This window comes from Saccoglossus kowalevskii, chromosome 5 (assembly GCF_978046115.1).
Source record: "Saccoglossus kowalevskii chromosome 5, keSacKowa6.1, whole genome shotgun sequence".
Taxonomy (NCBI): domain Eukaryota; kingdom Metazoa; phylum Hemichordata; class Enteropneusta; family Harrimaniidae; genus Saccoglossus; species Saccoglossus kowalevskii.
Window position 1 is genome coordinate 4,631,960 of NC_140645.1, and position 12,426 is coordinate 4,644,385.

The following is a 12,426-nucleotide window of genomic DNA, read 5'->3' on the forward strand; positions in this document are numbered from 1 at the left end:
TAATACTTCGGCAAGGCAACAAATCCCGGGAAAAAGTTGGAATGTACGGTGAAATAAAAATGTTGATAAGCCAACTGCACGTGGTATTCCCAGCCGGTCTCCCATGCAAGTACTAACCATGCCCGATGCAGCTTAACTTCAGTGATAGGACGAGAACGGGTGTATTCTGCAACGGTTTGGCAGTAGGCTGAACATTCGTCGGAATTGGATGTAACTTAATACTTCTGCTAGGCAAAAAATCCCGGGAAAAAGTTAGTATGTACGGTGGAATAAAAATGATGATGAGCCTAATGCACGTGGTATTCCCAGCCGGTCTCCCATGCAAGTAATAACCACGCTCGATGCAGCTTAACTTCAGTGATCGGACGAGAACTGGTGTATTTTGCAATGGCTTGGCAGTAGGCTGAATGTTCGTCCGAATTGTATGTCGTTTAATGCTTCGGCTATGCAAACAATCCCGGGAAAAATTTAGTATGTACGGTGGAATAAAAATGTTGATGAGCCTAGTGCACGTAGTATTCCCAGCCGGTCTCCCATGCAAGTACTAACCACACCCGATGCAGCTTAACTTCAGTGATCGGACGAGAACTGGTGTATTCTGCAATGGTTTGGCAGTAGGCTGAATATTCGTCCTAATTGTATGTCATTGAATGCTTCGTCTAGGCAAAAAATCATGGGAAAAAGTTAGCATGTAATGTGGAATAAAAATGTTGATGAGCCTACTGCACGAGGTATTCCCAGCCGGTCTCCCGTGCAAGTACTAACCACGCCCGATGCGGCTTAGCTTCAGTGATCGGACGAGAACTGGTGTATTCTGCAATGGTTTGGCAGTAGGCTGAATATTTGTCAGAATTGGATGTAATTTAATACTTCTGCTAGGCAACAAATCCCGGGAAAAAGTTGGTATGTACGGTGGAATAAAAATGTTGATGAGCGTACTGCACGTGGTATTCCCAGCCGGTCTCCCATGCAAGTAGTAACCACGCTCGATGCAGCTTAACTTCAGTGATCGGACGAGAACTGGTGTATTTTGCAATGGCTTGGCAGTAGGCTGAATGTTCGTCCGAATTGTATGTCGTTTAATGCTTCGGCTATGCAAACAATCCCGGGAAAATGTTAGTATGTACGGTGGAATAAAAATGTTGATGAGCCTAATGCACGTAGTATTCCCAGCCGGTCTCCCATGCAAGTACTAACCACGCCGGATGCAGCTTAACTTCAGTGATCGGACGAGAACTTGTGTATTCTGCAATGGTTTGGCAGTAGGCTGAATATTCGTCGGAATTGGATGTCATTAAATGCTTCTGCTAGGCAAAAAATCATGGGAAAAAGTTAGTATGTACGGTGGAATAAAAATGTTGATAAGCCTACTGCACGTGGTATTCCCAGCAGGTCTCTCATGCTAGTACTAGCCGAGCCCGATGCAGCTTTACTTCATTGATCGGACGAGAACTGGTGTATTCTGAAATGTTTTGGCAGTAGGCTGAATATTCATCGGAATTGGATGTCATTTAATGCTTCGGCTAAGCAAAAAATCTCGGGAAAATGTTAGTAAGTAATGTGGAATAAAAATGTTGATGAGCGTACTGCACATGGTATTCCCAGCCGGTCTCACATCCAAGTACTAACCACGCCCGATGCAGCTTAACTTCAGTGATTGGACGAGAACGGGTGTATTCTGCAATGGTTTGGCAGTAGGCTGAATATTTGTCGGAATAGGATGTAATTTAATACTTCGGCTAGGCAAAAAATCCCGGGAAAAGTTAGTACGTACGGTGGTATAAAAATGTTGATAAGCCTACTGCACGTGGTATTCCCAGCCGGTCTCCCATGCAAGTACTAACCATGCCCGATGCAGATTAACTTCAGTGATCGGACGAGAACTGGTGTATTCTACACTGGTTTGACAGAAGTCTGAATATTCGTCAGAATTAGATGTCGTTTAATGCTTCGACTAGGCAAAAAATCCCGGGGAAAAGTTAGTATGTACTATGGAATAAAAGTGTTGATGAGAACACTGCACGTGGTATTCCCAGCAGGTCTCCCATGTAAGTACTAACCACGCCCGATGCAGCTTAACTTCAGCGATCGGACGAGAACTGGTGTACTCTGCAATGGTTTGGCAGTAGGCTGAATATTCGTCGGAATTGGATGTAATTTAATACTATGGCTAGGCAACAAATCCCGGGAAAAAGTTGGTATGTACGGTGAAATAAAATTGTTGATAAGCCTACTGCACGTGGTATTCCCAGCCGGTCTCCCATGCAAGTACTAACCATGCCCGATGCAGATTAACTTCAGTAATCGGACCTGAACTGGTGTAATCTGCTTTGGTTTGGCAGTAGGCTGAATATTCGTCGAAATTGGATGTCATTTAATGCTTCGGCTAGGCAAATAATCATGGAAAATGTTAGTATGTACGATGGAATAAAAATGTTCATCAGCCTACTGCACGTGGTATTCCCAGCCAGTCTCCCATGCAAGTACTAACCACGCCCGATGCAGCTTAACTTCAGTGATCGGACGAGAACAGGTGTATTCTGCAATGGTTTGGCAGTAGGCAGAATATTCGTCGGAATTGGATGTCATTTAATGCAACGGCTAGGCAAAAAAATCATAGGAAAAAGTTAGTATGTAATGTGGAATAAAAATCTTCATCAGCCTACTGCACGTGGTATTCCCAGCCAGTCTCCCATGCAAGTACTAACCACGCCCGATGCAGCTTAACTTCAGTGATCGGACGAGAACTGGTGTGTTCTGCAATGGTTTGGCAGTAGGCTGAATATTTGTCAGAATTGGATGTCGTTTAACGTTTCGGCTAGGCAAAAAATCCCGGGGAAAAGTTAGCATGTACGGTGGAATAAAAATGTTGATAAGCCTACTGCACGTGGTATTCCCAGCCGGTCTCCCATGCAAGTACTAACCACGCCCGATGCAGCTTAACTTCAGCGATCGGACGAGAACTGGTGTACTCTGCAATGGTTTGGCAGTAGGCTGAATATTTGTCGGAATTGGATGTAATTTAATACTTCGGCTAGGCAACAAATCCCGGGAAAAAGTTGGTATGTACGGTGAAATAAAAATGTTGATAAGCCAACTGCACGTGGTATTCCCAGCCGGTCTCCCATGCAAGTACTAACCATGCCCGATGCAGATTAACTTCAGTGATCGGACGAGAACTGGTGTATTCTGCATTGGTTCGGCAGCAGGCTGAATATTCGTCGCAATTGGATGTCATTTAATGCTTCGGCTAGGCAAAAATTCATGGAAAAAAGTTAGTATGTACGGTGGAATAAAAATGTTCATCAGCCTACTGCACGTGGTATTCCCAGCCGGTCTCCCATGCAAGTACTAACCACGCCCGATGCAGCTTAACTTCAGTGATCGGACGAGAACTGGTTTAATCTGCAATGGTTTGGCAGTAGGCTGAATATTCGTCCGAATTGTATGTCATTTAATGCTTCGTCTAGGCAAAAAATCATGGGAAAAAGTTAGTATGTAATGCGGAATAAAAATGTTGATGAGCCTACTGCACGTGGTATTCCCAGCTGGTCTCCTGTGCAAGTACTAACCACGCCCGATGCGGCTTAACTTCAGTGATCAGACGAGAACTGGTGTATTCTGCATTGGTTTGGCAGTAGGCTGAATATTCTTCGCAATTGGATGTCATTTAATGCTTCGGCTAGGCAAAAATTCATGGAAAAAAGTTGGTATGTACGATGGAATAAAAATGTTCATCAGCCTACTGCACGTGGTATTCCCAGCCGGTCTCCCATGCAAGTACTAACCACGCCCGATGCAGCTTAACTTCAGTGATCGGACGAGAACAGGTGTATTCTGCAATGGTTTGGCCGTAGGCTGAATACTCGTCGGAATTGGGTGTAATTTAATACTTCGGCTAGGCAACAAATGCCAGGAAAAAGTTGGTATGTACGGTGGAATAAAAATGTTGATAAACCTACTGCACGTTGTATTCCCAACTGATCTCCCATGCAAGTACTAAGCATGCCCAATGCAAATTAACTTCAGGTATCGGACGAGAGCTGGTGTATTCAGCATCGGTTTGGCAGTAGGCTGAATTTTCGTCGCAATTGGATGTCATTTAATGCTTCGGCTAGGCAAAAAATCATGGAAAATGTTAGTATGTACGATGGAATAAAAATGTTCATCAGCCTACTGCACGTGGTATTCCCAGCCAGTCTCCCATGCAAGTACTAACCACGCCCGATGCAGCTTAACTTCAGTGATCGGACGAGAACAGGTGTATTCTGCAATGGTTTGGCAGTAGGCAGAATATTCGTCGGAATTGGATGTCATTTAATGCTACGGCTAGGCAAAAAAATCATAGGAAAAAGTTAGTATGTAATGTGGAATAAAAATGTTCATCAGCCTACTGCACGTGGTATTCCCAGCCAGTCTCCCATGCAAGTACTAACCACGCCCGATGCAGCTTAACTTCAGTGATCGGACGAGAACTGGTGTGTTCTGCAATGGTTTGGCAGTAGGCTGAATATTTGTCAGAATTGGATGTCGTTTAACGTTTCGGCTAGGCAAAAAATTCCGGGGAAAAGTTAGCATGTACGGTGGAATAAAAATGTTGATAAGCATACTGCACGTGGTATTCCCAGCCGGTCTCCCATGCAAGTACTAACCACGCCCGATGCAGCTTAACTTCAGCGATCGGACGAGAACTGGTGTACTCTGCAATGGTTTGGCAGTAGGCTGAATATTTGTCGAAATTGGATGTAATTTAATACTTCGGCTAGGCAACAAATCACAGGAAAAAGTTGGTATGTACGGTGAAATAAACATGTTGATAAGCCAACTGCACGTGGTATTCCCAGCCGGTCTCCCATGCAAGTACTAACCATGCCCGATGCAGATAAACTTCAGTGATCGGACGAGAACTGGTGTATTCTGCATTGGTTTGGCAGTAGGCTGAATATTCGTCGCAATTGGATGTCATTTAATGCTTCGGCTAGGCAAAAATTCATGGAAAAAAGTTAGTATGTACGGTGGAATAAAAATGTTCATCAGCCTACTGCACGTGGTATTCCCAGCCGGTCTCCCATGCAAGTACTAACCACGCCCGATGCAGCTTAACTTCAGTGATCGGACGAGAACTGGTTTAATCTGCAATGGTTTGGCCGTAGGCTGAATACTCGTCGGAATTGGATGTAATTTAATACTTCGGCTAGGCAACAAATGCCGGGAAAAAGTTGGTATGTACGGTGGAATAAAAATGTTGATAAACCTACTGCACGTTGTATTCCCAACTGATCTCCCATGCAAGTACTAAGCATGCCCGATGCAAATTAACTTCAGGTATCGGACGAGAGCTGGTGTATTCAGCATCGGTTTGGCAGTAGGCTGAATTTTCGGCGCAATTGGATGTCATTTAATGCTTCGGCTAGGCAAAAAATCATGGAAAAAGTTAGTATGTACGATGGAATAAAAATGTTCATCAGCCTACTGCACGTGGTATTCCCAGCCAGTCTCCCATGCAAGTACTAACCACGCCCGATGCAGCTTAACTTCAGTGATCGGACGAGAACAGGTGTATTCTGCAATGGTTTGGCAGTAGGCAGAATATTCATCGGAATTGGATGTCATTTAATGCTACGGCTAGGCAAAAAAATCATAGGAAATAGTTAGAATGTAATGTGGAATAAAAATGTTGATGAGCCTACTGCACGTCGTATTCCCAGCCGGTCTCTCATGCATGTACTAACCACGCCCGGTGCAGCTAAACTTCAGGGATCGGACGAGAACTGTGTGTTCTGCAATGGTTTGGCAGTAGGCTGAATATTTGTCAGAATTGGATGTCGTTTAACGTTTCGGCTAGGCAAAAAATCCCGGGGAAAAGTTAGCATGTACGGTGGAATGAAAATGTTGATAAGCCTACTGCACGTGGTATTCCCAGCCGGTCTCCCATGCAAGTACTAACCACGCCCGATGCAGCTTAACTTCAGCGATCGGACGAGAACTTGTGTACTCTGCAATGGTTTGGCAGTAGGCTGAATATTTGTCGGAATTGGATGTAATTTAATACTTCGGCTAGGCAACAAATCCCGGGAAAAAGTTGGTATATACGGTGAAATAAAAATGTTGATAAGCCAACTGCACGTGGTATTCCCAGCCGGTCTCCCATTCAAGTACTAACCATGCCCGATGCAGCTTAACTTCAGTGATCGGACGAGAACTGGTGTATTCTGCAATAGTTTGGCAGTAGGCTGAATATTCGTCCTAATTGTATGTCATTTAATGCTTCGTCTAGGCAAAAAATCATGGGAAAAAGTTAGCATGTAATGTGGAATAAAAATGTTGATGAGCCTACTGCACGAGGTATTCCCAGCCGGTCTCCCGTGCAAGTACTAACCACGCCCGATGCGGCTTAGCTTCAGTGATCGGACGAGAACTGGTGTATTCTGCAATGGTTTGGCAGTAGGCTGAACATTTGTCAGAATTGGATGTAATTTAATACTTCTGCTAGGCAACAAATCCCGGGAAAAAGTTGGTATGTACGGTGGAATAAAAATGTTGATGAGCGTACTGCACGTGGTATTCCCAGCCGGTCTCACATCCAAGTACTAACCACGCCCGATGCAGCTTAACTTCAGTGATCGGACGAGAACGGGTGTATTCTGCAATGGTTTAGCAGTAGGCTGAATATTGTCGGAATTGGATGTAACTTAATACTTCGGCTAGGCAAAAAATCCCGGGAAAAATTTAGTCTGTACGGTGGAATAAAAATGTTGATAAGACTAATGCACGTGGTATTCCCAGCCGGTCTCCCATGCAAGTAATAACCACGCTCGATGCAGCTTAACTTCAGTGATCGGACGAGAACTGGTGTATTTTGCAATGGCTTGGCAGTAGGCTGAATGTTCGTCCGAATTGTATGTCGTTTAATGCTTCGGCTATGCAAACAATCCCGGGAAAATGTTAGTATGTACGGTGGAATAAAAATGTTGATGAGCCTAATGCACGTAGTATTCCCAGCCGGTCTCCCATGCAAGTACTAACCACGCCGGATGCAGCTTAACTTCAGTGATCGGACTAGAACTTGTGTATTCTGCAATGGTTTGGCAGTAGGCTGAATATTCGTCGGAATTGGATGTCATTAAATGCTTCTGCTAGGCAAAAAATCATGGGAAAAAGTTAGTATGTACGGTGGAATAAAAATGTTGATAAGCCTACTGCACGTGGTATTCCCAGCAGGTCTCTCATGCTAGTACTAGCCACGCCCGATGCAGCTTAACTTCATTGATCGGACGAGAACTGGTGTATTCTGAAATGTTTTGGCAGTAGGCTGAATATTCATCGGAATTGGATGTCATTTAATGCTTCGGCTAAGCAAAAAATCTCGGGAAAATGTTAGTAAGTAATGTGGAATAAAAATGTTGATGAGCGTACTGCACATGGTATTCCCAGCCGGTCTCACATCCAAGTACTAACCACGCCCAATGCAGCTTAACTTCAGTGATTGGACGAGAACGGGTGTATTCTGTAATGGTTTGGCAGTAGGCTGAATATTTGTCGGAATAGGATGTAATTTAATACTTCGGCTAGGCAAAAAATCCCGGGAAAAGTTAGTACGTACGGTGGTATAAAAATGTTGTTGAGCCTAATGCACGTGGTATTCCCAGCCGGTCTCCCATGCAAGTACTAACCACGCCAGATGCATCTTAACTTTAGTGATCGGACGAGAACTGGTGTATTCTGCAATGGTTTGGCAGTAGGCTGAATATTCGTCCGAATTGTATGTCATTTAATGCTTCGGCTAGGCAAAAAATCCCGGGAAAAAGTTGGTATGTACGGTGAAATAAAAATGTTGATAAGCCTAATGCACGTGGTATTCCCAGCCGGTCTCCCATGCAAGTACTAACCATGCGCGATGCAGATTAACTTCAGTGATCGGACGAGAACTGGTGTATTCTACACTGGTTTGACAGAAGTCTGAATATTCGCCAGAATTAGATGTCGTTTAATGCTTCGACTAGGCAAAAAATCCCGGGGAAAAGTTAGTATGTACTATGGAATAAAAGTGTTGATGAGAAAACTGCACGTGGTATTCCCAGCAGGTCTCCCATGTAAGTACTAACCACGCCCGATGCAGCTTAACTTCAGCGATCGGACGAGAACTGGTGTACTCTGCAATGGTTTGGCAGTAGGCTGAATATTTGTCGGAATTGGATGTAATTTAATACTATGGCTAAGCAACAAATCCCGGGAAAAAGTTGGTATGTACGGTGAAATAAAATTGTTGATAAGCCTACTGCACGTGGTATTCCCAGCCGGTCTCCCATGCAAGTACTAACCATGCCCGATGCAGATTAACTTCAGTAATCGGACCTGAACTGGTGTACTCTGCTTTGGTTTGGCAGTAGGCTGAATATTCGTCGAAATTGGATGTCATTTAATGCTTCGGCTAGGCAAAAAATCATGGAAAAATTTTAGTATGTACGATGGAATAAAAATGTTCATCAGCCTACTGCACGTGGTATTCCCTGCCGGTCTCCCATCCAAGTACTAACCACGCCCGATGCAGCTTAACTTCAGTGATCGGACGAGAACTGGTGTATTCTGCAATGGTTTGGCAGTAGGCTGAATATTCGTCCGAATTGTATGTCATTTAATGCTTCGTCTAGGCAAAAAGTCATGGGAAAAAGTTAGTATGTAATGTGGAATAAAAATGTTGATGAGCCTACTGCACGTGGTATTCCCAGCTGGTCTCCTGTGCAAGTACTAACCACGCCCGATGCAGCTTAACTTCAGTAATCGGACGAGAACTGGTGTATTCTGCAATGGTTTGGCAGTAGACTGAATATTTGTCAGAATTGGATGTAATTTAATACTTCGGCTAGGCAACAAATCCCGAGAAAAAGTTGGTATGTACGGTGGAATAAAAATGTTGATAAACCTACTGCACGTTGTATTCCCAACTGATCTCCCATGCAAGTACTAAGCATGCCCTATGCAAATTAACTTCAGGTATCGGACGAGAGCTGGTGTATTCAGCATCGGTTTGGCAGTAGGCTGAATTTTCGTCGCAATTGGATGTCATTTAATGCTTCGGCTAGGCAAAAAATCATGGAAAAAGTTAGTATGTACGATGGAATAAAAATGTTCATCAGCCTACTGCACGTGGTATTCCCAGCCAGTCTCCCATGCAAGTACTAACCACGCCCGATGCAGCTTAACTTCAGTGATCGGACGAGAACAGGTGTATTCTGCAATGGTTTGGCAGTAGGCAGAATATTCATCGGAATTGGATGTCATTTAATGCTACGGCTAGGCAAAAAAATCATAGGAAATAGTTAGAATGTAATGTGGAATAAAAATGTTGATGAGCCTACTGCACGTCGTATTCCCAGCCGGTCTCTCATGCATGTACTAACCACGCCCGGTGCAGCTAAACTTCAGGGATCGGACGAGAACTGTGTGTTCTGCAATGGTTTGGCAGTAGGCTGAATATTTGTCAGAATTGGATGTCGTTTAACGTTTCGGCTAGGCAAAAAATCCCGGGGAAAAGTTAGCATGTACGGTGGAATGAAAATGTTGATAAGCCTACTGCACGTGGTATTCCCAGCCGGTCTCCCATGCAAGTACTAACCACGCCCGATGCAGCTTAACTTCAGCGATCGGACGAGAACTTGTGTACTCTGCAATGGTTTGGCAGTAGGCTGAATATTTGTCGGAATTGGATGTAATTTAATACTTCGGCTAGGCAACAAATCCCGGGAAAAAGTTGGTATATACGGTGAAATAAAAATGTTGATAAGCCAACTGCACGTGGTATTCCCAGCCGGTCTCCCATTCAAGTACTAACCATGCCCGATGCAGCTTAACTTCAGTGATCGGACGAGAACTGGTGTATTCTGCAATAGTTTGGCAGTAGGCTGAATATTCGTCCTAATTGTATGTCATTTAATGCTTCGTCTAGGCAAAAAATGATGGGAAAAAGTTAGCATGTAATGTGGAATAAAAATGTTGATGAGCCTACTGCACGAGGTATTCCCAGCCGGTCTCCCGTGCAAGTACTAACCACGCCCGATGCGGCTTAGCTTCAGTGATCGGACGAGAACTGGTGTATTCTGCAATGGTTTGGCAGTAGGCTGAACATTTGTCAGAATTGGATGTAATTTAATACTTCTGCTAGGCAACAAATCCCGGGAAAAAGTTGGTATGTACGGTGGAATAAAAATGTTGATGAGCGTACTGCACGTGGTATTCCCAGCCGGTCTCACATCCAAGTACTAACCACGCCCGATGCAGCTTAACTTCAGTGATCGGACGAGAACGGGTGTATTCTGCAATGGTTTAGCAGTAGGCTGAATATTGTCGGAATTGGATGTAACTTAATACTTCGGCTAGGCAAAAAATCCCGGGAAAAATTTAGGATGTACGGTGGAATAAAAATGTTGATAAGACTAATGCACGTGGTATTCCCAGCCGGTCTCCCATGCAAGTAATAACCACGCTCGATGCAGCTTAACTTCAGTGATCGGACGAGAACTGGTGTATTTTGCAATGGCTTGGCAGTAGGCTGAATGTTCGTCCGAATTGTATGTCGTTTAATGCTTCGGCTATGCAAACAATCCCGGGAAAATGTTAGTATGTACGGTGGAATAAAAATGTTGATGAGCCTAATGCACGTAGTATTCCCAGCCGGTCTCCCATGCAAGTACTAACCACGCCGGATGCAGCTTAACTTCAGTGATCGGACTAGAACTTGTGTATTCTGCAATGGTTTGGCAGTAGGCTGAATATTCGTCGGAATTGGATGTCATTAAATGCTTCTGCTAGGCAAAAAATCATGGGAAAAAGTTAGTATGTACGGTGGAATAAAAATGTTGATAAGCCTACTGCACGTGGTATTCCCAGCAGGTCTCTCATGCTAGTACTAGCCACGCCCGATGCAGCTTAACTTCATTGATCGGACGAGAACTGGTGTATTCTGAAATGTTTTGGCAGTAGGCTGAATATTCATCGGAATTGGATGTCATTTAATGCTTCGGCTAAGCAAAAAATCTCGGGAAAATGTTAGTAAGTAATGTGGAATAAAAATGTTGATGAGCGTACTGCACATGGTATTCCCAGCCGGTCTCACATCCAAGTACTAACCACGCCCAATGCAGCTTAACTTCAGTGATTGGACGAGAACGGGTGTATTCTGTAATGGTTTGGCAGTAGGCTGAATATTTGTCGGAATAGGATGTAATTTAATACTTCGGCTAGGCAAAAAATCCCGGGAAAAGTTAGTACGTACGGTGGTATAAAAATGTTGTTGAGCCTAATGCACGTGGTATTCCCAGCCGGTCTCCCATGCAAGTACTAACCACGCCAGATGCATCTTAACTTTAGTGATCGGACGAGAACTGGTGTATTCTGCAATGGTTTGGCAGTAGGCTGAATATTCGTCCGAATTGTATGTCATTTAATGCTTCGGCTAGGCAAAAAATCCCGGGAAAAAGTTGGTATGTACGGTGAAATAAAAATGTTGATAAGCCTAATGCACGTGGTATTCCCAGCCGGTCTCCCATGCAAGTACTAACCATGCGCGATGCAGATTAACTTCAGTGATCGGACGAGAACTGGTGTATTCTACACTGGTTTGACAGAAGTCTGAATATTCGTCAGAATTAGATGTCGTTTAATGCTTCGACTAGGCAAAAAATGCCGGGGAAAAGTTAGTATGTACTATGGAATAAAAGTGTTGATGAGAAAACTGCACGTGGTATTCCCAGCAGGTCTCCCATGTAAGTACTAACCACGCCCGATGCAGCTTAACTTCAGCGATCGGACGAGAACTGGTGTACTCTGCAATGGTTTGGCAGTAGGCTGAATATTCGTCGGAATTGGATGTAATTTAATACTATGGCTAAGCAACAAATCCCGGGAAAAAGTTGGTATGTACGGTGAAATAAAATTGTTGATAAGCCTACTGCACGTGGTATTCCCAGCCGGTCTCCCATGCAAGTACTAACCATGCCCGATGCAGATTAACTTCAGTAATCGGACCTGAACTGGTGTACTCTGCTTTGGTTTGGCAGTAGGCTGAATATTCGTCGCAATTGGATGTCATTTAATGCTTCGGCTAGGCAAAAATTCATGGAAAAAAGTTAGTATGTACGGTGGAATAAAAATGTTCATCAGCCTACTGCACGTGGTATTCCCAGCCGGTCTCCCATGCAAGTACTAACCACGCCCGATGCAGCTTAACTTCAGTGATCGGACGAGAACTGGTGTATTCTGCAATGGTTTGGCCGTAGGCTGAATACTCGTCGGAATTGGATGTAATTTAATACTTCGGCTAGGCAACAAATGCCGGGAAAAAGTTGGTATGTACGGTGGAATAAAAATGTTGATAAACCTACTGCACGTTGTATTCCAAACTGATCTCCCATGCAAGTACTAAGCATG

The 12,426-nt window shown here is 44.1% G+C and overlaps 1 non-coding gene and 46 pseudogenes across 1 annotated transcript; all 47 read right to left on the reverse strand.

The window, feature by feature from the left end:
* Positions 1 to 68: 68 nt before the first annotated feature.
* LOC146745379 (5S ribosomal RNA) lies at positions 69 to 188 on the reverse strand (annotated as a pseudogene).
* A 96-nt stretch (positions 189 to 284) lies between these two features.
* On the reverse strand, positions 285 to 404 carry LOC146745380 (5S ribosomal RNA; annotated as a pseudogene).
* Positions 405 to 500: 96 nt separating this feature from the next.
* LOC146745381 (5S ribosomal RNA) lies at positions 501 to 620 on the reverse strand (annotated as a pseudogene).
* A 96-nt stretch (positions 621 to 716) lies between these two features.
* Positions 717 to 836, reverse strand: LOC146745382 (5S ribosomal RNA; annotated as a pseudogene).
* Positions 837 to 932: 96 nt separating this feature from the next.
* LOC146745383 (5S ribosomal RNA) lies at positions 933 to 1,052 on the reverse strand (annotated as a pseudogene).
* A 96-nt stretch (positions 1,053 to 1,148) lies between these two features.
* LOC146745384 (5S ribosomal RNA) lies at positions 1,149 to 1,268 on the reverse strand (annotated as a pseudogene).
* Positions 1,269 to 1,580: 312 nt separating this feature from the next.
* Positions 1,581 to 1,700, reverse strand: LOC146745385 (5S ribosomal RNA; annotated as a pseudogene).
* A 95-nt stretch (positions 1,701 to 1,795) lies between these two features.
* LOC146745386 (5S ribosomal RNA) lies at positions 1,796 to 1,915 on the reverse strand (annotated as a pseudogene).
* Positions 1,916 to 2,011: 96 nt separating this feature from the next.
* On the reverse strand, positions 2,012 to 2,131 carry LOC146745387 (5S ribosomal RNA; annotated as a pseudogene).
* A 96-nt stretch (positions 2,132 to 2,227) lies between these two features.
* Positions 2,228 to 2,347, reverse strand: LOC146745388 (5S ribosomal RNA; annotated as a pseudogene).
* Positions 2,348 to 2,442: 95 nt separating this feature from the next.
* On the reverse strand, positions 2,443 to 2,562 carry LOC146745389 (5S ribosomal RNA; annotated as a pseudogene).
* Positions 2,563 to 2,659: 97 nt separating this feature from the next.
* On the reverse strand, positions 2,660 to 2,779 carry LOC146745390 (5S ribosomal RNA; annotated as a pseudogene).
* Positions 2,780 to 2,875: 96 nt separating this feature from the next.
* Positions 2,876 to 2,995, reverse strand: LOC146745391 (5S ribosomal RNA; annotated as a pseudogene).
* Positions 2,996 to 3,091: 96 nt separating this feature from the next.
* On the reverse strand, positions 3,092 to 3,211 carry LOC146745392 (5S ribosomal RNA; annotated as a pseudogene).
* Positions 3,212 to 3,307: 96 nt separating this feature from the next.
* LOC146745393 (5S ribosomal RNA) lies at positions 3,308 to 3,427 on the reverse strand (annotated as a pseudogene).
* A 96-nt stretch (positions 3,428 to 3,523) lies between these two features.
* Positions 3,524 to 3,643, reverse strand: LOC146745394 (5S ribosomal RNA; annotated as a pseudogene).
* A 96-nt stretch (positions 3,644 to 3,739) lies between these two features.
* LOC146745395 (5S ribosomal RNA) lies at positions 3,740 to 3,859 on the reverse strand (annotated as a pseudogene).
* A 311-nt stretch (positions 3,860 to 4,170) lies between these two features.
* LOC146745396 (5S ribosomal RNA) lies at positions 4,171 to 4,290 on the reverse strand (annotated as a pseudogene).
* A 97-nt stretch (positions 4,291 to 4,387) lies between these two features.
* Positions 4,388 to 4,507, reverse strand: LOC146745397 (5S ribosomal RNA; annotated as a pseudogene).
* A 96-nt stretch (positions 4,508 to 4,603) lies between these two features.
* LOC146745398 (5S ribosomal RNA) lies at positions 4,604 to 4,723 on the reverse strand (annotated as a pseudogene).
* Positions 4,724 to 4,819: 96 nt separating this feature from the next.
* On the reverse strand, positions 4,820 to 4,939 carry LOC146745399 (5S ribosomal RNA; annotated as a pseudogene).
* Positions 4,940 to 5,035: 96 nt separating this feature from the next.
* Positions 5,036 to 5,155, reverse strand: LOC146745400 (5S ribosomal RNA; annotated as a pseudogene).
* A 311-nt stretch (positions 5,156 to 5,466) lies between these two features.
* Positions 5,467 to 5,586, reverse strand: LOC146745401 (5S ribosomal RNA; annotated as a pseudogene).
* Positions 5,587 to 5,898: 312 nt separating this feature from the next.
* Positions 5,899 to 6,018, reverse strand: LOC146745402 (5S ribosomal RNA; annotated as a pseudogene).
* A 96-nt stretch (positions 6,019 to 6,114) lies between these two features.
* On the reverse strand, positions 6,115 to 6,234 carry LOC146745403 (5S ribosomal RNA; annotated as a pseudogene).
* Positions 6,235 to 6,330: 96 nt separating this feature from the next.
* LOC146745404 (5S ribosomal RNA) lies at positions 6,331 to 6,450 on the reverse strand (annotated as a pseudogene).
* A 96-nt stretch (positions 6,451 to 6,546) lies between these two features.
* Positions 6,547 to 6,666, reverse strand: LOC146745405 (5S ribosomal RNA; annotated as a pseudogene).
* Positions 6,667 to 6,977: 311 nt separating this feature from the next.
* LOC146745406 (5S ribosomal RNA) lies at positions 6,978 to 7,097 on the reverse strand (annotated as a pseudogene).
* A 96-nt stretch (positions 7,098 to 7,193) lies between these two features.
* On the reverse strand, positions 7,194 to 7,313 carry LOC146745407 (5S ribosomal RNA; annotated as a pseudogene).
* Positions 7,314 to 7,409: 96 nt separating this feature from the next.
* LOC146745408 (5S ribosomal RNA) lies at positions 7,410 to 7,529 on the reverse strand (annotated as a pseudogene).
* A 95-nt stretch (positions 7,530 to 7,624) lies between these two features.
* On the reverse strand, positions 7,625 to 7,744 carry LOC146745409 (5S ribosomal RNA; annotated as a pseudogene).
* A 312-nt stretch (positions 7,745 to 8,056) lies between these two features.
* Positions 8,057 to 8,176, reverse strand: LOC146745410 (5S ribosomal RNA; annotated as a pseudogene).
* Positions 8,177 to 8,272: 96 nt separating this feature from the next.
* On the reverse strand, positions 8,273 to 8,392 carry LOC146745411 (5S ribosomal RNA; annotated as a pseudogene).
* A 96-nt stretch (positions 8,393 to 8,488) lies between these two features.
* Positions 8,489 to 8,608, reverse strand: LOC146745412 (5S ribosomal RNA). Its single transcript, XR_014929632.1, has one exon. It is a non-coding gene; the product is annotated as a 5S ribosomal RNA (ribosomal RNA).
* A 96-nt stretch (positions 8,609 to 8,704) lies between these two features.
* LOC146745413 (5S ribosomal RNA) lies at positions 8,705 to 8,824 on the reverse strand (annotated as a pseudogene).
* Positions 8,825 to 9,135: 311 nt separating this feature from the next.
* On the reverse strand, positions 9,136 to 9,255 carry LOC146745414 (5S ribosomal RNA; annotated as a pseudogene).
* Positions 9,256 to 9,567: 312 nt separating this feature from the next.
* Positions 9,568 to 9,687, reverse strand: LOC146745415 (5S ribosomal RNA; annotated as a pseudogene).
* A 96-nt stretch (positions 9,688 to 9,783) lies between these two features.
* LOC146745416 (5S ribosomal RNA) lies at positions 9,784 to 9,903 on the reverse strand (annotated as a pseudogene).
* A 96-nt stretch (positions 9,904 to 9,999) lies between these two features.
* On the reverse strand, positions 10,000 to 10,119 carry LOC146745417 (5S ribosomal RNA; annotated as a pseudogene).
* Positions 10,120 to 10,215: 96 nt separating this feature from the next.
* On the reverse strand, positions 10,216 to 10,335 carry LOC146745418 (5S ribosomal RNA; annotated as a pseudogene).
* Positions 10,336 to 10,646: 311 nt separating this feature from the next.
* On the reverse strand, positions 10,647 to 10,766 carry LOC146745419 (5S ribosomal RNA; annotated as a pseudogene).
* A 96-nt stretch (positions 10,767 to 10,862) lies between these two features.
* On the reverse strand, positions 10,863 to 10,982 carry LOC146745420 (5S ribosomal RNA; annotated as a pseudogene).
* A 96-nt stretch (positions 10,983 to 11,078) lies between these two features.
* On the reverse strand, positions 11,079 to 11,198 carry LOC146745421 (5S ribosomal RNA; annotated as a pseudogene).
* A 95-nt stretch (positions 11,199 to 11,293) lies between these two features.
* LOC146745422 (5S ribosomal RNA) lies at positions 11,294 to 11,413 on the reverse strand (annotated as a pseudogene).
* A 312-nt stretch (positions 11,414 to 11,725) lies between these two features.
* Positions 11,726 to 11,845, reverse strand: LOC146745423 (5S ribosomal RNA; annotated as a pseudogene).
* Positions 11,846 to 11,941: 96 nt separating this feature from the next.
* LOC146745424 (5S ribosomal RNA) lies at positions 11,942 to 12,061 on the reverse strand (annotated as a pseudogene).
* Positions 12,062 to 12,157: 96 nt separating this feature from the next.
* Positions 12,158 to 12,277, reverse strand: LOC146745425 (5S ribosomal RNA; annotated as a pseudogene).
* Between the last annotated feature and the right edge of the window lie 149 nt (positions 12,278 to 12,426).